Source organism: Argentina silus (assembly GCF_951799395.1).
Source record: "Argentina silus genome assembly, chromosome: 8".
Lineage (NCBI taxonomy): Eukaryota > Metazoa > Chordata > Actinopteri > Argentiniformes > Argentinidae > Argentina > Argentina silus.
Window position 1 is genome coordinate 14,603,107 of NC_139662.1, and position 25,289 is coordinate 14,628,395.

Consider the following 25,289-nt stretch of genomic DNA (forward strand, 5'->3'; position numbering starts at 1 on the left):
AGGCACTTCAACCACACAGCGACTAGCAACCACCAAACAAGAGACAAGGTGTGAGAGGAAGTGGCAGATAGGATGATAAGGAAAGAGAGAGAGAGAGAGAGAGAGAGAGAGAGAGAGTGAAAGAGAGGGAATGAGAGGGAGTGAGAGAAAGGACAATGATGGCCTTGGGGAGGGAGGGAGAGAGAAGGAAGAGAGAGAGAGAGAGAGAGAGAGAGAGAGAGAGAGAGAGAGAGAGAGGAGAGGGTATAGATAGTGCTAACCTAAGGCAGCTGTTACATAAGGGCCATCAGCACAGGAGCCCTGTAGCGTAACCTAGCGAGGTCAGCTAGGTGGGAGGCAGATGGAGGATGCTTCCAAGGGGCCCATGTTGTGACACAAATAGCAGCGAGGAACGGGTCGCACTTAGTCAATCATTGACACATTGCGGGGCAAGGCATGGAGCTAATAGCATCGCCCCCGGGGCACTGCACAAACTGTGTTTGCCCCTTTTTACACAACCGCCATTTAAAAATTGAAAGCAGGCCTGGATTGCATCACAACTTCAGCTAAGTGGCTATCTACTGGTGCGTTGTAAATATGACACACAGCCCCTGTAACTAAGACTGTGGAGTACCAGGATGTGTGGGGGATGGTGTTGTTTTCAGTCAGGGTAGGATAGGGGGTGAGTGTGAGAGGTGGCTGGTGGAGGTAGAAATCGGAGGACGGGCTCATTGCAATGCATGGGACAGAATGAGGAATGGTATCAATTACCTGCCCTGTTTGATACCGTTCCTCACTCCATTCAATGCATCCATACAATGAGCCTGTCCTCCGATTTTTACCTCCACCAGCCTCCCCTGGTGTCAGTCTCTGTGTCGTCTGTCCATCTGTCCGTCTCGTCTTTCCCTGGCTGGTGATCTTCAAGGCCAGTGTCCGCAAGCTTTGGCAGACCAGGGTGTAATTTTCTAAGTATAACTGAGGCGGTAGATGGTTGGGGGCTGCCAGTTTATGTTTGCTTTTTAAAACTGGATACAAACACACACACACACGCATGCATGCAAGCACGCAAGCATGCACGCAACTGGAAAAGTCCTCCTCCTGTAGTTGAACTCTTACCCCCCCCCCCTCTCTCTCTCTCTCTTCCCCTTTCACTCTGTTTCTGTGTCTCTCTCTCTAAGAGAGTTTGCACCTGTTATTTTGAGAGGGGAAATAAAAGACTTAACTGAGGTTCAAATGACTGGGTGACGGGGGTGCAGGGATATCCCGTACCCCATATCAGGGGACTTTTTTGGGACACAAGTCCATTTCTGTCTGCCTTCACATCCATCTGGGTTGCAGAGACTGGAAATTGGAAAATATTATCGTTGGTTTAGACCACAATTTTCCAGGCCCTGTCTCGAGTCAATGTGCAATTTGAACCCTAATTTGAACCCTACATAAAACACATCAAACAGTCTCTATCTGATTACATTTATCTGTTAATCACCATGAGATTTCACTTTCACTTTTTTCACTTTTTTCTCTAACCCCTGGCCCTGGGCTTAGCGTGTTCTCCATGTATCATTCATTACAGGATCATTTAGGTGTGTGTGTGTGTGTGTGTTTGTGAGTGTGTCTGTGCAGGTGTGTGTGTGTTTGCACGCGAAGATGTGTGTGCATCTTCCTCAGGCAGAGCTGGTGCTAGTTAATGTTTCCTCAGGGGGGGAAGTGAGTGGAAGTGATCTATCAAACGCTTCCCCTGGGTGAAGTGTTTTATTATATTACTAGCCTATGGACCTGTGAGATATGATATTCATTGGAGAATAATGCACAATATACACAATAAGTGGTAATGATAAGGATCAGATACTTGATGATGATGATAAAGATGATGATGATGATGATAATGGTGGTGGTGATGATGATGATGATGATGATGATGATGGTGATGATGATGATTGTAAACAACTAATTATATGACTATAACTAATGAACTTGTTATACACAACTTAGTCTTTTAACTCACACTTGCATAGATAGTAAAGAGTTTAGTGGGAGTTGCAGCTGTTTTATATGACACAAGTCAAATAAGTAAAAACATAAATAATTGCAGCGCAACTGCACATCAGCAGGAGGACAGCTCAATGTAAAGTGTTCCCACTTCATTTCAGATCAAACTCTCTATGTGTTCGACCATAAAACTGCATTCATCTAGTCCCAGGGCTTTTATTTGCTTTTACAGCTGCTCTGAGTCTCTGTGCGGCTGTGGGCCTTTTAAATAGGCCAGTCTGGGAGAGCTATGTGCCCCTGTGGTGAACACTGCTAAAGCAGAACAGTCAACACAGAGATCTGACCGTTCAGAGGCTAACGAGCTGATGCTAACACTAACCTCCTTTACGTACCTCTAACCTCCGTAATGTCTTCTTTCTTGGATGATAAGTATCTTACCTAACATTGTGAGGCTAGTGGAGGTCAAAATCAGAGGATGGGCGGATGCATGCATGGAATGGAATAAGGAATAGTATCAAACGTGTGTTCACATGTGTCCTTATCCCGTTCCATGCATTACAATGAGCCCTTTTCCATTTCGACCTCCACCAACATCCCCTACTAACATTGTGGTACAATCACAAATAGTCTAAACATAAGTCCTGGAGGAAAGATACTAACACAATAGCATCAATAGAAACGGCATCATTTTACACACATTTCACTCAACATCAAGAGCAAAGCACGAATGGGAATTTCCACCCATGGAGGTAAATCCAGAGGGTTAGTGTGGCTGTGGTTGGTCTGCGTTCCAGCGAGGCCTGCTGTCAAAGTGTGTGTGTGTGTGTGTGTGTAGATGTGTGTGTGTGTGTGTGTGAGAGACAGGGGCGGAGTCCAAGAGGTAGAGAGTGTCTCCTGTTCCTCCGTTGCAGTGTGTGTTTATACAACTGACACACCCCTAACCTAGGCACCACACACACACACACACACACACACACACACACACACACACACCCACACACACACACACCCACAGAGACCCCCCACCCCTGATGCCTCACTGGCCCCATACACACTGATCCGCCCCTCAGACACAAAGCCACAAGCGCTGGCCTAGATTCCTACACGTGCAACGCAGGCATGGCTGAACATAAAGGCACAGGGAAAATATTATACACACACACACACACACACACACACACACACACACACACACACACACATACGGATACACATTCCATCACCTACATAGATACTCATAGATACGACATAGATGTACATGCTGAAAGATTAGAATGTGCTAATCCCCCTATGGCCTACACACACACACACACACACACACACACACACACACACACACACACACACACACACACACACACACACATGTGAATAGGCCCACACATGGTATCCCAGATCCAGACAAAGGCTCTTTGCTTTCACTGTTACACACTAAGCCACCTCCCCCCTCTGTATTTCTCCCTAACACACACACACACACACACACACACACACACACACACACACACACACACACACACACACACACACACACACACACACACACACACACATTCTCACACACACGCACACACACCAGCACATGAGAGAGTTATATAGGGTTGATTTGTATTTGAAAGAGACACACCCAAGACACAGAAAGCTACTCAAGTGGGGCCCATGTGACCTCTGTACTAAAAAAAAATACACTTCTCCTCTGATGAGTGACCCACACACACACACATACACACACACACACACACACACACACACACATACACATCCTTCAGAAAGTGCCTTTCAGGAAACATCACATGCCTTTGGGGAAGGAAGAACAACATATCACTGGTCAAATATGTCATAGGTCTGGTTTCAGGCTCGGACTGGCGACTGATCATACATATAGGTCTGGTTTCAAACTCAGACATTCACCGTGCGTTGGAGAAACCCACTACAGCGCAGAGCAGCCCGGCTCGGCTCAGCTCGGCTTAGCTCACTCACGATCACTGACAGACAAAGAGGCCCGGTTGACATTCCTGACGGTCTCCAGAAGGCATGTGCCACAAGTCAGGCTCTCTAAAATCTCTCTAACTCGGCTACACTGGATTTCAGGCTCCGGCTCTAACTTGGGCTGCGGGGGAATTCAGTTTTCGCTCTGTGCCTTTGATCCTCTCGACTTTAGGCTTCAGAGGCATCAGTGTGACATTAGGAGAAATCTAGCGAGGAGAGAGACGCTTTGATAACTTTATCGTGGATAAGTCAGGATGATCAGTCTTTATTTGGGAGTTATTGTGTAAAGAATGTGTGCACAAACCCTGGAGAGAATATTGGTTAACATATGAAAGGCAAGACAAAAATATCCACTACATCTTTCACTAAATGTTTTCGTCTTTCATCATCAGAGCTGTGAAGATCTAAACTTCACAAGGCCGTACTGTTTACCACCTCGCTGCGTGCCTCGCTACGTCATGACACACCCCTATATGGTGGGAGGGGCGTTGTCGCGAATGCATTCAGAGGAGTTCTATTCGGCCAGAAAAAGTATAGCTGTCAAGCCGTCTGTCCAATAGAAGGTTAGACTATTCTCCCACGCCAGCTGTGATTGGTTACTTTCTGTGATATATGTATAGAAATGCCTTTCTGCTAAACTGTGGGGCGGGACCTAGCAGAAGTGGTGTCCATCTAATTAGGGATTGACTGGAGACGTACCGCTTCGTACGGATTAATGTGAGTTGTTATGCTTTTAGGTTATTATTTCGTTCTGACAGACAGGTGTTTGTTATATGTGTTCAAACGATGTCCCGAATATTAGCAATACGTGTTTTTGTGATTTGATACTGAGAAAACTGGTTCGCGAGAGCTTGGAGCTGCACGTTTCGACTCGCGCTCCGCAAACTGCGCGGCTGCTCTCCTAGCTGCCCGCTAACATCATGACGTGCTGACATGAGCAATGTTGTCAGAAACGTCGACTTTCTGACTTTAGGTACACTTTACATTACAGAATACTTTATATTATTAACGTATATATTGTCACAAACAAGAGCTTGTTGACTCTTTATTCTGCATAGATATCGCTTTGATTTAGCCATCGACCTGCAGGCAGACGACAGAGGGGAGCCCCCCGTTACCGTTAGCTTGCCTTGCATAATTCCACTGCAATCTCTCTCTTTGTTGACAGTTTATCAGAAAAGTTTTCAGTGAAGCAACAATAAGTTCACCCAGTTCGCAATCCTTTGGAAACTTGGAGACCCCTCTTCAGGTTTAACAGCCCCCGCTTACCCAGCAAAGTAAAGGGGGATATGCCACATCAGGTAAGAACATTATTGCATTTATTGCTAGACCACCAACATCCACAGGCAAATGTGTTAGCTAGCAGGCTAGCTGGCTAGCCAGTCAACTGTGCAAAACGATTTCCAGTCATGGAGATACATTCTATTCTATTTATATTCTATTGCCATTCTATTCAACTAGTTTCATGTCATTTGCGATGTGCTACTGATCGTCGTTGCAGTTGCCTCTACAAATTGGTGAAGGTTGGTGAAGAGATTGCTTGATTACTTCTTTATTTGCAAATTGTGCATTCAGTACAGTGTACGGTTTTGTTACCCTTTATCAATTCCGTGTATCATTATTGGGATCATGAGCACCGTCTTGCTGTAAGTTATGGAAATATTCCGAACATACATGTTGTATTATTTAGATACAGCTTTTATTATGCATACTTATTTCCCCATTAGTTAGTCCCTTTTTACATGGAATTTGTGTTTGAAAACCACACAGTTTATTCTCAAACATTACAGTAACTATCCCATACATAAGTGTTTCTATTCTCTAACATGTCATCATTACATTGTGTGCACTGAAGTCTGCTGCTGAAAGACCTGTATAAATGGTTTATAACTGTCTGTCACTTCAATAGCCATTGAAAGCGATAGCTGTCAAATATGTGCTCATTTCCACTGCTAGGATGATAGACATTCCCTTGTGTTATTGACTAAGGTTAAAGGTCCATTCCCAGTGACATCGATCTATGCAGTATCAGTTAGGACCTATTTATCAGTGTTTGGAGTCTGACCTTATTTAAAGGTATGAAACGTTGGTCAATCAGAACTTTTGTTTTAGTTTGTTTTGCATCTCCCTGTTACAGCTGTAACTATGTGACCAGCATCTTTGAAACAACTTTTCATGTGGTTGACATCGTCATGATAAATTGGACTGTTATTCCAGAGGTCCTTAGATGTGGGTTAGGGCAGCTACCATTTGTTAAACCATTGGCCTACATTGCTGGCCTCAGTAGTTTGTTTGATGTGGTCTAGCATGTGAGGTTATCAATCTCCATGCTAAGGACTGGCAGAGTGAGAGTGAGGGAGCTGATAGAACTAGAACTTCAGAACTAGAACATAGAACTAGAATTTCATTCATTTCACACCCTCAGCCTGTACTGGTAAGGGAGAGCAGGATAGAAAACAACAAGTGATTAGGGCCAAACAGCTTTCTCTGCCAACGGTCCAATGGTACACCCACAGTAATACAGTAGGCTTGCATAGAGACTGGCTATGTTGTTATCAGGCAGATTAGATAAGGCTTAGGTCACTTAGGAGGACTTGTAAGTCAGTCTGATCTGAAGAGGAGTTATTTGTGTCATTCATTTAGTTGTTGCCTGTCAAAGGTCTTGTGCTGGCTAGCTCCCACACAGGTGTTTGGTGTCTGAGATGTTGCTGCTCTCTAGGGTGTCGAAGAGTGATATTGTCACTATATGTAACAATGTTTACACTCATTCCATGCCATGCATTACAACAAGCCCCTCCTCTGATTTCCGCCTCCCCTGATGTAAATATGCTATCACTTTCAGTGATCAGGACACTCCTTGTAAGGTGGGAACAAAATGTTAGCGTATGTTTTTATGACTGCAGTACTGCATACTCCCTTCGCTTGATAATAACATATATAACATGTACACACAATGTTTCACAGTGAATTTTCACGGTGATTCATCGCTTAAACCATGCCTCAAATCATTTCAAGGTCCTCCTTCCTGTTCCTTTTGTATGGCGTCTGTGATGAAGTGCCTCCTTCAGAGTGCTAACTCGATAGGGCCGTGGTCACCGACTGTTCAAGTGTCCTCCTCTTCACGGCTGAGTTATGTCACAGTACAGAACGTCACAGATAACAGTTTGCCTGGGTAGCTTTGCAGTACAAGGTGCAGTACAAACTGTCATGGACAGATGTTTTCCCATAATGTTTGGGTACTACATGTTCTGTGTTTCTCAGTTGTATTGTCAAAACATGTACTGGGATACAGTGTTCTGTATGAGAGTACAGTCACATTCTTACTTGCCAAGCTCTTCTCTTTGAAAACCCAGCCTAATAATAATAATAATAGTAATGGCACCACAGCTGATGGAACAGTCCAATTTCTGTGTCCTGTGTCTATGAGTAGCATGGTGGTAACACAGTGGTAGCCAGTGTGTAAACCTAAAGTGTTTATGATGTTGTTGTTATCTTGGCTCTAGTCGGTCTGACTCAGGGGAGGCTGGTGGAGGTTGAAATCAGTGGACGGGCTCATTGTAATACATGGGATAGAATGGTTTGATACCATTCCTTCTTCCATTCCATGCAATACAATGAGCTTGTCCTCTGATTTCAACCTCCCCCAGCCTCCCTTGGTTTGACGAGAGAGAGAGACTCCAGCACCCTCTGCCCTGCCGAAGCGTGAGCACAATCATTAGCTTTGATGAGCACTTCAATAGAACAATAGATCATTTCCTGGCTCATCAACAAAGGTAGATGTTAATACGGGTGGTAGTGGGTGATTGTACAGCTACTTGCTCTAAGTCTATAGATAACATCTCCTTTATGAACTCTGAAATATGTTCAAATATGAACTCTGTTTATATTTAGGGAAATAAGCTAGCTAGTTGATCCCGCTCTGTGATATACACCCCCCCCCCAGGTCTTAAGGCAAAGCAGATGATTCACCGAGCGGGAATGCCCCCTGTCGCCCTGTCAAGGACCCCCCAGCTATGGGATTGGACATTCAGGGAGATTCCTTAGCCAGATTAAACCTCTTTAGCAATGCACTGCGGCTATAGAATTAAGATCTCACCACCCCGTCATTACACTGATGCACCTGTACTCATATCCCTCACTGTTCTCCTTGAAGATTCAGTTTAGATCCTAACTATTTAGTTAGGATGTTAGGTTAGTACCATGATAAAGTTGAAACACTGAACTCATTTAGTGCCGAGGGTGAATTAAGTCACCCAACTTGTCAACATTCTGGAGTGCCAAGGGTGGCTTTATTCACCAAAAATGCATACATTGTAAAAAAATAAATAATTTTGTAGCCAAAATCAAAGTTGTTGCGAGGTAAATACCACATAAAACACTTGGCACTCTAAATGGTGAGTGTTCCGGAATGCTTTGGCAGTTGGTGAGTTAAACACTTCTCCAGGTATTGAGGTTCTGCAGCACAGCCCAACTGCAGTGTAGCAGGCCTCTACCAGGACCATGGTCTCTAACCCCCTCCCTGAGGCACGTTGACATAAGCCACATGGCTTCTTAATCCCACTGAGCCAGCATGAACCAATCACAAGGAGAGGTGGGCATTGTGTCCTCACAGGAGGGAAAACACTTACCTGAAGACGCCTGCGGTCTTGTCCTTATATGCAAATATGCGCTTGTTATCTTCCTCAGAATAGTTGCCAAGGTTTGCAGTAGTACCATACACTGTGAGAAAACATTGTTCTAAAAGGGTTCTACATTTGTTCCTATAGGGAGAAATGGAACCCAAAAGGGTTCAACACTGAACAACATCTTCAAAGGGAAAGGGTTCTCCTATGGTGACAAATGAAGAACCCTTTTTGTATACAGTGTACAGATGCATATCAAAAAAGTTAGCCTCCCACCAACAGCACAGCGCTAACATTCCTCTAGCGACTCAGTCAACTTTGACTGCTACCGCTAACATTTGTTTTTTTTATTGCTACAATAACAAACAGCGCTGGTGGTTACTACCTGTCATTAATTCAGTGATTACATGGCTAGCTAGCATGCTGGTGTTGCTGTAAGGCTGTGAGGGAAACGTGTCCTTGGGCCCTGCAGTGTTAGCTCTTAGCGTTAGCCGTAGCCAACACTGCAGCAGGTATTCACGTGCCTCGTCCCTGCTCGCTGTGTGATCCCTGGACAGCCTAGGGAGGGAGGGGGAGGGAGGGAGAGGGAGGGGTTGTGTTTTGTAAAGGACTGTGGCTGCTAGGCTCTCTGCTGACCGCTTGTCCTCTTTCTGAGAGGCCCAGTTCTAGGGGGGGGGGGGATGTCCACTCCTCCCTCCCTCTCTCGCTTTTTCCCTCTCTGTCTCGCTCTCCCTCCCTCTGCTGCAGCTCATGTTGTTGAGTGTGAGAGAGGAGGAGGAGGAGGAGTGGGTGTGTAAATCGAGCCTACTCACTGTGATTAGTTGAGAGGGAACAAGCCCCCAACCGTAGTCCCCACCCCTTCCTGTTCGTGCCCGAGTCATCCTCTGTGCTGTCATGCGCAACGCTTCGGCTGCCAGCCCCCCCCCCCCCCCCCCGCCCTCCCTCTCCCTCTTCACCACACACACACACACACATACACACACATACACACACACTCCACTACACAGGAGAGCTGCTGACGGCGGTGGATCCTATGTGAATGCAGAACAGAACAGGAGGAGAGGTAAAGCCCACAGGGAACAGGACCCAGCATGCTTCTCTCTCTCTCCTGCTGCACACTCTCCCTTTTTCCACCTCTCTATGCTGTAGTTTCCTCCTCCTCCTCTTCATCTCATCTCTTCTCTTTCCCTTTTCCCCTCTGTTCTTCCTCTCCTCTCTCATCTTCCTTCCCATACCCTCTTCTCTTCTGCCCCCTCTCCATCGCCCCCCCCCCCCCCCCCCCCCCTCTCTCTCTCTCAGCATGCACTCTTCCTTTTCCTTCCTCCCTGTCTCTCCTCCTTCCCCTCTTCCCTTCCTCCCTCCTCCCCACTGTTACTATCTGTCTGTTCTCATTAGGGAGCCTCCAACAGAGGTGTGTAATGTGAAGTGGCTGGTCAAAACATTCTTTTTCTGTTTTTGTCCAGTGGACTCTCTCTGTGTTAAGGCCTCTCTCTCTCTCTCTTTCTGTGTTAAGGCCTCTCTCTCTGTCGTGAGTGTTCAGGCTGCTCAGAGGTCTTCTCGGGTCATGTTTGTTTTATGTGTGAGCTTGCAGCTCACCGGCCAAAGTATGCAGTCGTAAAACGCAACACCCGCGTGATGCTCCCTCCGCCCTCGGCCCCAAACCCTGCCCGCATCCCCCAGCCCCCACCTCTGAAGCGACCGCGCCCCTCCTGACTCACTCTCTCTTACACGGGGGAAGTTTCCTAGTGACGTAGGGTGTATAGAACGGTTGAGTGTTTCAGCGTTCCTCCTCTCCTCTAGCATGTATTTGGCCCAGGGCCTGTGTGGGTTTCCTGTGTTGCTATGCTAGGGCACAGCTTGGGTAGCTATGCCACAGTGACTTCTCTGCCTATCTAGGGGTTTTAGTTGTTTGTGTGTGTGTGTGTGTTTGGTGGGGGGGGGGGTCCAGCTGTGTTTCTCCAGCCTACACATGTATGACTCGACAAAGACATGAGTTGGCTACAGCCCTGTACATTACGGAGCCATTAGTCCCACTGTCGATACAGCCATGGTTGGCAACAGTTCCAATTCTACACCCTCTCCACGTGTCCTTGTGGCTAGAGGAGGAGGAGGAGGAGGAGGAGGAGAGGAACAAGGAAGTGTCTCTATGGTCCGGACCTCCTGATTTGTGTGTTATCTCTCCTGCCATAGCGTAGGACAGGGATGTTATTTAATGCTACTCTGCTGCAGGGTACTGACTGGACTGCCGTGTGAGGGAGAGGAGGGTGAATGGAACGCACAGGAGAGGAGTGTTTACTCATCTCTCGTTCTACAACTCTGGACCAAGAGGAAGAGCTACAGAAACTGGAGAATGTCCACTCACTATTTCGCAGCTCCTCCAGATGAAGACTGCATCATTTGAAAAGTTTTTTCTGTGTTTGTGTCACTGGAGATGACTGACTGTGAAGAGTACTTGTAGGAGCTGTGAGTAGTGAGGGAGGCAGGCAGGGAGGGAGGGAGTGAGGCAGGGAGGCCACAGGACGGGTGCTTGGCCTCCAGCCAGAGGCAGCAGGGAGGTGAGGTATTTGAATACGCCTTAGTCAGGAAATGAAAGACTTGAATGGACCCGCCATCATAAGTCTGTCCTGCCCCTGCCTGCCAGCTGGGCTTGCCCTGGTCAGAGGGAGGCACGGAGGAGGTAGAAATTGGAGGACAGGCTCATTGTAATGCATGGAACGGAATGAGGAATGTGTTTGATACCAGTTTGAATGAGTAGTGTTTGTGTGTATGGCATGTGATGAATGCTCTCTGTGGCGCTCTAGCCAACACTGGATTGTGTGTATGTGTGTATATGAGTAATATATAATCACAAACAAGCACTCATGACTGGCGAGGAGGAGAGAGCGTGGGAGGGTGTGTGTGTGTGTCTGAGGATGCTGTTTCCCCCAGTGAGGGAGGGTGTGTGTGTGTGTCTGAGGATGCTGTTTCCCCCAGTGAGGGAGGGTGTGTGTGTGTCTGAGGATGGTGAGGGAGTGGGAGGGGAAAAACAAACAACGCCAACACTAAGTAAAAGTGAGGTAATGATTTTCAGAACTGACTGGTCTGCCTTCTCTCTCATTCTATTTCTTTCTCTTGTTTTAGCTCTCTCCCCCTGTTTCTTTCTTTCTTTCTCTCTCACTCTGTTAACCCTCTCTTCCTCTCCTCCCTCTCCCCCTCCATTTTCCTCCCTCTATCCCTCTCTCTCTCTTTCTTTTGATGTATTTCCGGCTACCCCCAGTTGGAAGTCAATAGACATGTTATTTGTGTAGCGCTTAACTAGAAACTCAAACACACTTAACCTCAGGGAGAACAAAAAGAAGACAAAAAGAAAAGAATAAACACAAATAAACAAAAAAGAAACAATCAAACATTTAAAGGAAAAGAGGTGACTGGTGCCTAGCTGAGGAATACTGAGTGAGGACATCACGCTCTCTCTTTCTGTTTCGCTCTCTCTCTCTCTGTGTTTCTCTCTTTCTCTCTCTCTCTCTCTCATATACCCCCTGTTTACCCCCACTGTCAGATAAGAGCTCGTAAATCTGATTTGTTTTTTTTGATCCGATAATTCAGGCTTTAATATTTCGACACATTTCATAATGTTACACTTGCATATGTGACATGGGCGACCTGTGTGTGAATTATAGGTTGCCAAAAAATGGCTCTCTCTCAGAGGGGGCATGTCGAGCCTGAGTGGGCGGGCTCTTACAGAACTCTACGCCACATCTGGTTGGCCTACAGCCCGTACTGAGTACATTCCTGGAGAAGGGGGTGGTAATCCCATTCAGACAAATCCTACTGAACAAAATGCGTTTCTGTGCATTGAGATTGAAAAAGTGAATCACGTAAAGGAATAACGATCCAAAATTCAATCCTCTGCCTCTGACCTAAGGAAACTGTTCTCCACATTTTCCTCACTCCTCAACCCACCTCCACTCCCTCCTGCCTCCTCCCTGTCTGCGGATGACTTTGTCACCTACTTTGAAAAGAAGGTTGATGACATAAGCAGCTCTTTCTCTCTACCTCTCGCCAACACTGCTACCACTCCTCCCAAATCCACTGTGTTACACCCGGTCTCTGGTTTATCAGCTTTTTCTCCCCTCTCCCCTGATGATATTCTAAAACTGGTCACATCTAAGCGGGCAACCACCTGCCCCCTCGATCCTATCCCCTCCCCCTTTCTCCAATCCATCTCCAAAGACCTCCTTTTGTTCCTTACCACCATAATCAATTCCTCTCTATCCACAGGATCTGTCCCAGCTGCCTTTAAGACAGCCAGAGTCAAGCCTCTTCTCAATAAACAAACTTTTGACCGGTCTGCTGTCCATAACTACATGTCGGTATCCCTTCTCTCCTTATCTAAAACCCTTGAACGTGCTGTCTCCAACCAACTGTCTCACTATCTCCTACAGAACAACCTCCTTGACCCTCACCCTCCTTGACCCTCACCAATCTGGCTTGAAGGCTGAGACTGTTCTCCTTGCTGTCATGGAGGCCCTCCACTCCACTCGAGCTTCCTCCCTCTCCTCTGTTCTCATTCTTCTGGACCTGTCTGCTGCAATCGACACAGTAAACCACCTGATCCTTCTGTCAACCCTCTCAGAACTGGGCATCTCTGGCTCTGCACTCTCCTGGTTTGCATCCTACCTGGCCGATCGTTCTTACCAGGTGACGTGGACAGGATAGCTGTCCTCAACACAAGCCCTCACCACTGGGGTCCCCCAGGGCTCTGTCCTAGGGCCCTGACTGTTCTCCCTCTATACCAAATATCTTGGCTTGGTAATTTCCTCACATGGTTTCTCCTACCACTGTTACGCAGATGACACTCAACTCTCTCTCTCTCTCTCTCTCTCTCTCTTTCCCCCCTTCTGACTCACAGGTGGCAACACGTGTCTGCGTGTCTTGCAGACATTTCCGCTTGGATGTCAGCCCACCAACTCAAGCTCAACCTTAACAAGACTGAGCTGCTCTTCCTCCCTGGGAAAGCCTCCCCTCCAATACTTCTCCATCACAGTAGAGAACTCTACTGTGACCTCCTCCCATACAGCCAAGAACCTTGGGGTTGTCAAGGACAACCACTTATCCTGTGTGGTGAACATCACAGCGACAGCACGCTCCTGTAGATTCTTCCTCTACATTGTAGAGTCTACAACATCAGAAGGATACGTCCATTCCTCATGAGAGAAGCAGCACAGCTCTTGGTCCAGACACTTGATCTCTCTCCTTGACTACTGCAACGCACTCTTGGCCGGGCTCCCCGCCTCCACCATCAGGCCTCTGCAGCTCATCCAGAATGCTGCCACCCATCTGGTGTTCAATCTCCCCATATTCTCCCATGTCACCCCCCTCCTTTGCACCCATCACTGGCTCCTGGTAGCAGCTCGCATCAGATTCAAGACCTTGGTGCTCGCCTACCGGGCGGCAAAGGGAACAGCCCCTCCCTACTTGCAAGCAATGGTCAGCCCCCAAACCCCTGCCTGATCACTCCGCTCTTCCACCTCGGCTGGCCGCCTAGCACCGCTGCCTCTATGTGGATGCAGCAGTCGTGCTACTCAGTCACGGCTTTTCACTGTCCACCGTAGATTGAAGACTCATCTCTTCAGGCTACATCTTAACTGTCCCTTCTAAAGACCTGTTCATCCCCACTACCCCCTGTACAAGTTTCTCTACTGTAAATAAATTAACAAAAAAAAAGTAATTATTCCTTCTTCTAGCATTGTGACTCCCAATAGCCCCTGGTCCTAGCATAGATTACTTTTTCTTATGATGACTGATGGATAGATGATTCACTTAGACAAATGTATTTGCTGTAAGTTGCTTTGGATAAAGGCGTCTGCTGAATGCTATAAATGTAAATGGAATAAGGAATGGTATAACTAAACATGTCCATGTGTGTTTGATACAGTTTCTCATTCCATTCCATGCATTACAATGAGCCCGTCCTCAGATTTCTACCTCAACCAGCCTCCCCTGCTTAGGCTACACTCTTTGAAAAGGGGTTCCTTAAAGGGTTCTCAAACAGGGACAAGCCTAAGAAGCCCTTTCGTCAACTGTAGAAGCCCTTTCCTCAGCTCTCTGAGTGACGCACAAGAAACCAGCTGTAGCTGCAGGAGCCTGTTCTATTGTTTTAATCATTTGTGGGATTAAGTGCGGCAAGTGTGTCTTTTAACTTAGTGGCATTTATGTACATCGCACAGACACACACAGACGCGCACATACACACACACACACACACACACACACACACACACACACACACACACACAGACACACGCCTCTCTCTCTCTCCGCTCTCTCACTTGTTCACTTGCCTCTCATCCTCCTCCTCTCTTCCTGTCTGTCTGTTTGTCTGTCCGAGAACAGGCCGCAGATTTCTGCTGTGGCTTTTTTTATTTAACGGATGAGGCAGCCAGGGAGACGGATGACTCATTTTCTCTCCTACATGTGTTGTTTTTTCCACCCCTGTCTCTCTCTCTTTTTTTTTTTTTCTTTTTTTCTACCGTTAATTGACGCCAGGGCTTGTGGGCGAGAGCGGAAAAGGGGATTTTTTTGTTTTTGTTTTTGTTTTTTTCTTTCTTTCTGCTAATTGTTTTGGTTGAGGACGAGGTTCAGGCGAGGCCGGTTCCCCTGAGCGGAGGAGGGACAGTGTGTTCCAAGAGGGGGCTCTACGTTGAACATGTGAGGTGTACATCCATGTAGGCCACAGCCGCGCCATGTGACTCAGGGTTCAGGTCCGGTGAAGTGGAAGGGATCTCCTTGCTGGGGGGGGGTGGGGTGGATGACACACAGCACGCTTCTGTAAGCCACTGGACTGTTCTGAACAACTGGGTTAAAGGTCTTAATTAGCCTATTTTTTTTCTAGTTCGTCTAAGGCCTCCCTCCCCTCCCTCTGTGACCTGAGTGGTTGTGGTGGTGGTGGTTGTTGTTGTTGTTGTCGTGGTTGGTGTGGTAGAGAAGCGGGTGTATGTAGTGTTCTAAGGTAACCCCATGTTTGTGTGCTGTCCCACATGCTCCATAGTACATGCAGTCCTAGCTGTCGCTCACTCGACACACAGCCTTGATCGAGACACTCCTTCTCTCTCCGTTTCTCTCTCTCTCCCTAGCTGTTGCTCTCTCTCACTCTTTGTTTCTCTCTCTCTCTCCCCCCCCCACCCCCCTGTCTTCTCTCCTCAGAGAGGCAGCGCTGCTTAGCTTTGTATCTGAAGAGCTCTCAGTCCCACAACAGTGGCCTTTTCATCTTCTCAAAAGACCACCGCCCCCCCCCCCCCCTCCTTCTCTCACCCATCACCCCCCTCTCTCCCATTACCTCTCCCTCCTCTCTCTTCTATGCCCCTAACTTTGATTAGCAGATTGGGTAACTGCATTTTCTGTACCATGTATCAGGACGATGTCACAATCAGGTTATTTGGCAATGTGTTCTCTGTTAGTGAACTGAGGACGGCTAGGTCCTGTCCTCATCCACATGCTGCCAGACCCGGGGTGATGTGAGGCTACTGGGGGGGAAGGGGGGTTATAGGGGGTAGGAGGGGATGGATGGGGGGGTGGAGGGGACTGACGGGGTTGGAGGGGATGAGAGGGGTTGGGTTGGGGGGCTGGGGGCACTAGATTGATGGGGCTTAGCTCTCTATTCTGGTTCTCAAGGAGCTCTCTGCCTCAACTCCTAAGTGGCACTTTTCACCATTAAACTGTCTGACAGTTTCTCTTATCACTGGCCTGGCATTAGGCTGTAACCGTTTCCCTTCAGAGTGGCTTGCTACAGTATGCCTGGCCCTTCCCATGCCTGGCGCTTCCCATACCTGGTCCTTGTAGGGTGTGGGCCACATGGGTAAACCCCCTGATATGATCCATGAATAGATGGCTATTCGGATACATAGAAACATTTCCTTGATTGAGTGTGTGTGCGTGCGTGCTTCCGGGTGTGCTTGATAATTACCCATCATGCATTTCACTGACCTGAAACGCTGTGTGTGTGTGTGTGTGCGCATGCTCTCCATCATCATCACATGTTTCCTCTGTTGTGATTCACATATATATTGCTCCAGAGCAGGGTAAACAACAAACTATAGATACACTGTTTCATCCTTTATGAATGTTTCATATCAGAGGCGCTGTGAGTTAGTGAAAGGCTGTGGGAGGAGATGGAGAGAAGAGATGGATGGGGGGGGGGGGGGGTAGGAAAAAGGGTTTAGCTGCATGGCAACAGACAGAGACACATTATGTATGTTGTCACTTATACAAATAAACAAAAGGTTTGTTGTGGAGTCTAAGGAGAACCTAATCAGGTCTTCTCAGAGGAGAGAGAGGATAGTTCTGGATCATTGCTTGCTTTGATTGAGTCGTTGAGAGGCCTTACAGCCTATAGATGACAGTGTGATGATGAGAGATGGGTGAGCATACAGGCTTTTGGCTGGACGCCCCATCCCCCCCAGTGTAACACCTCCCTCACTCTCACACAAACACACACTCACTCTCTCTCTCACACCCCACCCCATCCCACCCCTTGGGGACCAGAGATAACTGGTTGGTCTGGTTGCTCTTCCCCCCCCTGGGGGGTCTCCTTATAGCAGCATACCTGTCTGTCTCGACTGTGGAGGAGTCCTCACATAACACACAACATGACCACTCCCAGGGTCATTAACACACGTGATGCTTTAGTTCATGTTGCTATCATTACTCCTGTCAAACGCCATGGCAGGTTAGATGAAGTGTGTGAGAGAAACACGTCAGGTGAATGATATGGAGGCATGATTCAGGACGTGTGTGCGTTTTCCATGGCGGTATGTGTACCTGAAAAGCACTTAGGCACTGATTGATTGGATGTATCCTCACTTGTTTTTGTGTCCAGACATACTGGGTGCGTGCATATGCAGTTTTTGTTTAGCTTTGTGTGTGTGAGAGAGAGAGAGTGTGTGACAGAGGTCCTGTCCTCTGTGTGTGTTATATAAAAGTGTGTGTGACTGATTCAGAATAAAATTCATTGGTACTTGGGCACTGATTGGATGTATCCTCACTTGTTTTTGTGTCTAGACACACTGGGTGCGTGCATATGCAGTTTCTCTTTCTATTTAACTGTGTGTGTGTGTGTCTGTCTACCTACCTAGTACAGGGGCACCTCAACCTCTCCTCTATTCTCCTGCCAGTGTCTGTTCATTCAGGAGGGTACAAAATGGCGTCCAGCCCCTCACCTCTCACCTGCTGTTCCTGCCTAGCGAGGTAGATGGGGTAGAGTTGCATACCTGCCTAGCTTATCCTGTTCTTTTGGCCCCCGCTCACCTAAGACCAGCTCACCTAAGCCTTCAGTCAGGGGAAGAATTTGGTCTAATTTCCTCCAAAACACTCATTAAAGGGACTGTTTTCATGCAGCGGCCTAATATTCAGTTATTGGCTCAACAATGAACACCCATTTACCCAGCAATAGAAAACCCTCATATTAATGTAATGTAATGTGTCTTCAAAAAAGCTCAATCTTATAGTCCAGGCCTCTTATCTATTTAGGCTAGGTAAGCTTCCAGATCCACACAAGTGTCTCTAGGGCAGTGTTCCCTCAGATTTGTTCTAAGGTTGGGTAAAGAGGCCCCCAAATCAGAAGACATGGTTGCCATTAGAAACATTTTCTATTGAGTTCTATGTACAGTAAGACAAAAAGATTTAGACAGAGCAAAACAGATCCAGGCCTATTCATTGGTAGGGGTGGTCATGGTCACCAGGCTGGTCATGGTCTAGGGTTGGTGTAGGGGCTCAGGGTTATTCCTAGACATGGCCATGTAGTTGGGGGGGGGGGGGGTCTCATCATGGCAGTCGTGTGATGGTAGAGCATGCTAGCGTAGCAGCAGTAACCGTCGGGGAACCGCTCCCTAAGGAGAGCATCTGCTGCACACTGCTGAGTGGAGCCACAACTTTGTTTTGATTTCTCCCACGTTTATTTGATTAACTTGGCCTTGTTTGTTTTCTTAACCTCCTCCTAATGCCTTTAGCTCAGCCAGCTTATTCAGCCAGCGCAGCTAACACGCAACACTCCTCCTGACCACGGGAACCATGGAGTCCACAAAGTTCTCATAGCGATTTGGTTTTTAAACAACATTTTATTTGTAGGATCTTCAGTTGGATGAATACAGTGTATTATAGACGTTTTATCACATGGATCCATACAACAGGCCTGTCAGTTCTGTCTCCCAACCAGGAGTCCCACAGATCACTGTTATTACATTGTTATTACAGTGTTATGCAGTTATTACATTGATAAACACTTGAGTTGAGACTAGGGTTAGGGTTAACATGATGATGGTGCAACTGCTAGGGGAAGTAGTGCTATTATAAGATGTCGGCTCTGGATGTTTCTGAGATTGTTTCCTGCTTGTTCTGTCCATCAGGAAGCAGTTGTTTGAAAGTTACGGGACGGGTGGTCTTTAGAAGAAGGACCTTCAGAAGGTTTTTTTTTTTTTTTTTCTTTTTTTTTTTTTTAGTCTTCACAGTTATTAATACGGCGGAGGTCTTCTTCTACAGGGGCACCCTGCCAGCTGCATAGGCTGCAACGCTACTATCTAGTGAACACAACACAGCATAACACAGTCTTTTGCACTGTGCACTTGTCTGTTGGGATTAAAAACTTGTTCTTCTTCTTTGTCTTCTCCTTCTTTTCTCTGGCTCACAGTCCCAGTGTTTCTGTGTCTCTCTTGCATCTCTGTTTAGTTTATGATGTGAAATGCGAACATCTCATTCTCCACCCCAACATCGGATTGTCTCCCCATCTGAAAAGCGGCTTCTGAACGTCCTGTAGAGCTACTCCTTGTCAACTCTAGCACGGAGCCAGGCAGGTGTGAGTGATAGTCTATATCTATCCATCTCTATCTTATCTATCTATCTAGGTTAATCATCAACATTCATCAACATAAATCTTATTGAGGTATAGCATGTTTTCTGGACTGTTCTACCACAGTCTCCAGCTTCAACCCACCTCTCTTTATAAGAAGGAAACTTTGATGACTCACCACTGAAGCTCTGCCTCAAACTCCAAGGTCTCTGTGACAACGCCAGTCGTTCGGAACGAATAGGGACACTGGGGTGTTCTTCTCCGGGCCAAACCTCTGCATGCTGTCACATCAGAATGTACTGTGTTGCCATGTTTGGCAAGACTTCTATGACACACTATCACGAGATATTCTGTTTTTGTTCGCTGCCTATGATAATAATGTTTTTATTTTGTAAAGGGCTTTTGTCAGTACTCAAAGACACTGCATTTCATGGAGAGAGCAAGAATAGATAGATACATAAAAAGTAAAACAAAAGCACAGTCAGTAAAAACGACAATAAAAATGGTTAAAGGCAAGTTTACATTTTTTTTCTCTCTATTCTCTACTGTTGCTGGTTGATGAAAGGCTGTTTCTGACCCTTCTTAGGCCACGAGACGTTTAATAAACAAAACATTTAAAAACCCAACCAAATTTAAAACAATTGCTCAATAATCGACATGAGATTAATGAAGGGAAATGGTCTAAATTACCTTTTTTTTTTTTTTTAAATGCCGTGTAGATCGATGCCTCCCGTATCAACAAATCACTACATACTGTCCCTTCGGGCCATTTCAGCACCTTTCAGCAGTAAGCAGCTTTTTATTTCAACAGGCTAACATGTTCACTTTGGCTACGTGCCGTCTCTCTCTCCCTTTTACATGCCGTTTTGGCAGAGGGCAAAGCTCAGATTAAATCTTGTTCCCCTCGAAAACTCAGTTGACGAAATCTTAAATGACCGGACTGCTACATAGGGAGTATGTGAGGCGAGGCCCTAACCCTAACCCCTCACCAAGCTGCACAGAGGACTGTATTCAGTTGTTCTAAAGATGATAGATATTCAGTTACTGTTGTTGTTGTCTTTATACAGTCTGTTTAAAGTGTTTCTAAAGACCATACTTTTTACTGGTAATATGTAGCCTAGATACTGTACAACGTTGAGGGAAGTTTGTGAAGAGAAACATATTGATCGACATACAGAAATTATTAAAGGCCTTCTCCCCTTTCTCTTTCCCTCCCTGAGAAGAAACACACATCATTCCTCTCCTTCTCTGCCATCTCTCCACCATGTCACCTGTTTGGCTCTGTGGTAATAAAATCTAAACCTTTCCCTCCAGTGAATTATTGATTCCAAGCTCCTATTGGTCAGAGTGATGTACAGTAACACGATCCTGCCTGCTCAATGTACACACAGCTGGGCCCACCGTATACAGACTGGGGCTATTGTTGTCATGCTACAGCCTCAATGTACACACACACACACACACACACACAGCCTGGCTTGTTTTAGAACACACAGCGCTCCGACATTCCAATGTCATGTGAGCCTGCTCCAGCTTATAGCAGAATGGAGATTTCATGAACATAACATCCAAGTCACCAGGCTTGGACACACACGGGGACACACACGGGGACACACATGGACACACACACGGGGACACACTGTCACACAACACACACACAGACAGTCACGCGCGCACACACACACACACACACACACGCGTGCGCACCGCTATTATCGAGCCAGTCAGTGATTTAAAGTATTATTGTATTGACATTCCATCGCACTCAGTGCCAAGATTAGGATTAAAGCGAAACTATGATACTCTAGTTCTGTGGGATTCCTTTGATGAACGAGAGCAACGAGTCACCCTGTTCGTACCCCGAGGCCACGTCAAGCAGGAACAGCTCTTGTTTTGAAGCTGAGTTTCTTTAATGTTGCTATTGACGACTAACGTCAGGCTTTAATCGAATAACCTAGGCCCTAATGATTAGTTGAAGACTGTGTCTAGTTGAGAGAGCAGTGTACGATGTTTGAGTGTGGAGAATCAAGGTGTCCCTTCCTTTGTCCTCATTTTGATCAACAGTGTGTCAAGGGTTATGTCCAAACATTACCTACACGTTTGTACCTACGTCTTCCCCCTGTGAAAGTCACGGCCTTTCTCTCTCCCTCCCTGTCACATGGTGATGATGCCATAGCTAGCTGTGTTGCTGTAGTTTGTCCTGCTGACTCTGTGAGTGGGTTAAACATTAACTCCCCTCCCCCTCACCTCTCCTCCCCTCACCTCACCGGCCCCACTACAGAGTAGGTAGGCTTTAGCTGCTGCACAGAGAGAGAAAGAAGGGAGAGAGAGGGGAGAAAGGAAGAGGGAGAACCACAGGAAAGAGAGACAGGGAGAATAAGAGAAACACCAAAGGAGACTGGAAAGGTAGAACGGAAAAAGGAGGGAGGGGGAGAGGTCCAACTAGGGGGAGGAAGAGGAGCGAGGGAGAGAGAGAGCGAGGGAATAAGAGAAACACTCAGGCGTAAAGGGAGAGGAAAGGAGAATACGCACGCACACGCACGCAGGGGGGATTTACCATTGCGGACCCCTGGATGTTTCATCTGAAGCGGAGCTGCTTTGTACTTTCCTACAGAGGACATGGAGTCACAGGTTCCTTAAGGAGAGTGTGATCCTGGTCACCCAGGTCAGTACTGATGATGGCATTTGAACTAGTATGAGGACTCATCAGCAATGGGTTGTTTATGGCAGTTAGGTTTGTGGTCAATGGTCAGTTTGTTGTGGGTTCTGTGTAGGCTTTGACGTCCTTTGTCGTCTGTTGCCGGTCATATTATGACACAACATAGCTTAGTAGTGTGATGTTTTTAAGTTATTATACGATCAAGTCTTGTTTGCTGTTTTGTTTGACAAAGAGTGTCATCCTGCGTCCGTTTCACGTGGTGTTTTACATTTGTTTTATTAGATGAATCCTGTGTGTGTGCCTGTGTGTGTGCGTCAGATTATTATATTAGCTCTGCCAGTGATGTTGTTGTCAGATGCTTGGCCAAGTGAATGTGTGAGCTGTGACTACAAGCACACACATCAGACCACACACACACACACACACACACACACACAGAGCGTACTCTCCACACTCATCAGTTACACAGGGTGAATGCTGCCTAGTGAAGTGAACTCCTCCAGCCAGTGCTTGAGTATGAGTGTACTCCTGCTCCTGCCTCCTGTTTCAAGTGCTTGTTGAGTAGGACTCTTGAGGTAATAGTGATGGCAAAGAAACAACAACCTTTTATTTATTATTTATTTATTTACATAATTATTATTTATTTATTTAACGATCAGCTGGCAAGCTGTCTGGTCAGTGTGTTAGCGTAGCGTAGTGGTGCTAGCTGGCTAACTGTCTGGTCAGTGTGTTTGTGTAGCGGTGCTAGCTGTGCCATGGAGGTGTGCTTGGTGCTACGCTGCAATTCCCTAATTGACAGAAGTCATTGATCTGTGCAGGAGGGAGGGGCTTCCACAGTAGATGAGTTGTGTTGTCACTGTCTCTCAGGGCAGAGGGCTTTACTCTGCTGGGAGATATCTGATCTTAGAGAGAGTCCATGTTGTCAATGAAATGTAGTTTATAGGTTTCTCCACAGACAATTGTTTGTTATGCTGTTTTGTCTCCATTTCAGACATGGGATCAGCTGTTGTTTGTTGGTAAACAGAAGAAGCTGAGCGACTGTGTACAAGCAGGTTGAGCCTCATCAATAGGTTGGTGAGAATTCCACACACCCAACAAAAGCGCCATTCCTAACTAAACCGGTTCGGAAATATGAGGAAGCACCTTGCTTTTTTCCTTGAATGCCTTGAACGCCGTACTGTAGGTCAGGTCACTGGTGTTGCAGTGTTGCTGCTTCAGTTTGTGTTACGGCGCAGCTACACCCACGCCGCCACGTCTCCGTGTCTCTGTGACGTCAAGCGCAGTTGAACAGCTCACGGTGGTCTGAGACGTGCTGGACGGCGTGTGAAAGCAGCACGTCTGCAAAGCGAGGCTCGCTTGAAGAGGCGTCGTTTTACACTTCGAGTCTATTTTCCTCGGCAGCGAGAGCGTCGTAGAGGCGTAGACGCAGAGAAATAAGCACACAGTGTCAACTATACATTCACAAATAACCTCAATCATCTTAAATCGTAGTAGTCAAGAATACAGCCTCCCGTTATGAAGTATAGATGAAAAATAGATTTTCAGGCAGCTTCCCTTTATGAATATAGCCTAGTTTGTCATCAGATCAACTCTCATCTCGTGACTGTACGCTCTGGTTTAGGAGGTTTGACTGTACGCTCTGGTTTAGGAGGTTTGACTGTACGCTCTGGTTTAGGAGGTGTGACTGTACGCTCTGGTTTAGGAGGTGTGACTGTACGCTCTGGTTTAGGAGGTGTGACTGTACGCTCTGGTTTAGGTGTTGCTGTGTCTGGGCCGTCAGGCTGCAGTGTCCTCTGCAGCGCTAACAGCAGCACCCTGACTGCCTGGGTCCCATAGGCGCTCCCTAGTGTTGGTGTTTCTCTAGTCAGTGTTTCCATAAAGCAAGGGGATTTGTCACAGTAGGTGTGTGTGTGTGTGTGTGTGTGTGTTACAACATCCATTCCCTCTTAATCATCAGTCAAAGCCTGACCAAGATGGCCGAGGCTATAGGAGTAACAAAATGGCTTGCTGTGTCTAGTAGTCTATCTATCTCCCTCTAACTCACACAGACACACACAGTAAGTGCCAAAGGTTAGCAGGACCAGCAGGCTTGTTGTTGTGCTGATCAGCTCTATCAGTCAATCATTCTCTCTCTCTCTCTGTGGTGATTGTGATTGCATTGCCGTGCGGATCCCTTTGCTCTGTGATGACCTTTGACCTCTGGCTCTGTAGTCAGACCAAGGCAAACACAGGGTGTAGTTTAGGAGGAGCAAACAGGAGGACATGTTTGAGGTAGGGAAGGGCCTACTAGGGCTATGTGAATCTGTCCAATAAGAAATCTATTTTCCGTTTTCAATGTCCTTTTTTTAAAAATGTTTTTATTTTTTATAACTATTTGTGTTTTTGTTCCTACTTAAGGACGAGATGCATTGAAATGCATGTTTAGCATGGGATAGGTGGGAGGTACGGTAGCCAGTTAGTTTAGATTGGGGATAGGTGGGAGGTTATGTTTCGCATGGTCACCACATTTAGCTTACTAGAGATCACAAGACGACTTCTTGACCCTCTGAACAGAGAGATGCTCTGTATCCACTAGACCACACACACACACACACACACACACACACTGTGTGGTGACTCTGGAATTAGCCTACTTTAGTACCACTGTTGTATTGAGTGGCTGAGCAGTTTCTTTCTAATCTATTGGATCCTTTATTGATTGTCTCTCTACTAGCTACATAGTCCAGCTCAGCTATTGAAGCGTGAAGTGTTGCCATGTTGAAACCAGTGGGAGGCCTGTGGAAGTAGAAATCGGAGGACAGGCTCATTGTAATGCATGGAACGGAATAAGGAATGGTATCAAACATTGGGTGTTGGGTTTGCCAGGCGCCACATCGTCCCCCTTGTCCCTGGCTTTGCCTGTGGTGTGGTGTCTGGGTTTTGTTTACAGGAAGAGTTTGAGAGTTCAGTGAATGAGTGTGGTGTTGGACTGGTATCATGTTTGCTGTGGTTGAGGTTACTAATCTCTGTCTCTCTCCTAAACGTATCAAGCCTATCCCGTTTCATTCAATTGATATCATTCGATATGAGTTCACCTAACCACAGTGTTGCGTTGGCTCTGCCCATTTTTTTAATGCGTGTTATCACCTGACAGGCCTATCTGTTGTTCTAACCCAAAGCCAGATAAAGGTGGCTGTGTTTTCACATCAAGAAAGAGTTCGGAACGCCAATTCATCATGCTTCCTACACA

The 25,289-nt window shown here is 46.7% G+C and overlaps 1 protein-coding gene and 1 long non-coding RNA gene across 2 annotated transcripts in view; both read left to right on the forward strand.

The window, feature by feature from the left end:
• The window catches only part of LOC310808728, a 139,921-nt gene that overhangs the window by 25,126 nt on the left and 89,506 nt on the right, over positions 1-25,289 (forward strand). The gene's annotated exons all lie outside the window — the stretch shown is intronic.
• LOC310807995 (vitamin D3 receptor A) overlaps positions 4,836-25,289 on the forward strand; it is a 37,745-nt gene continuing 17,291 nt past the window's right edge. The window contains exons 1-2 of the mRNA XM_083674681.1: positions 4,836-4,930; positions 5,126-5,258. The gene's annotated coding sequence lies outside the window, so the exon portion shown is untranslated. The remainder of the gene's footprint in view (positions 4,931-5,125; positions 5,259-25,289) is intronic.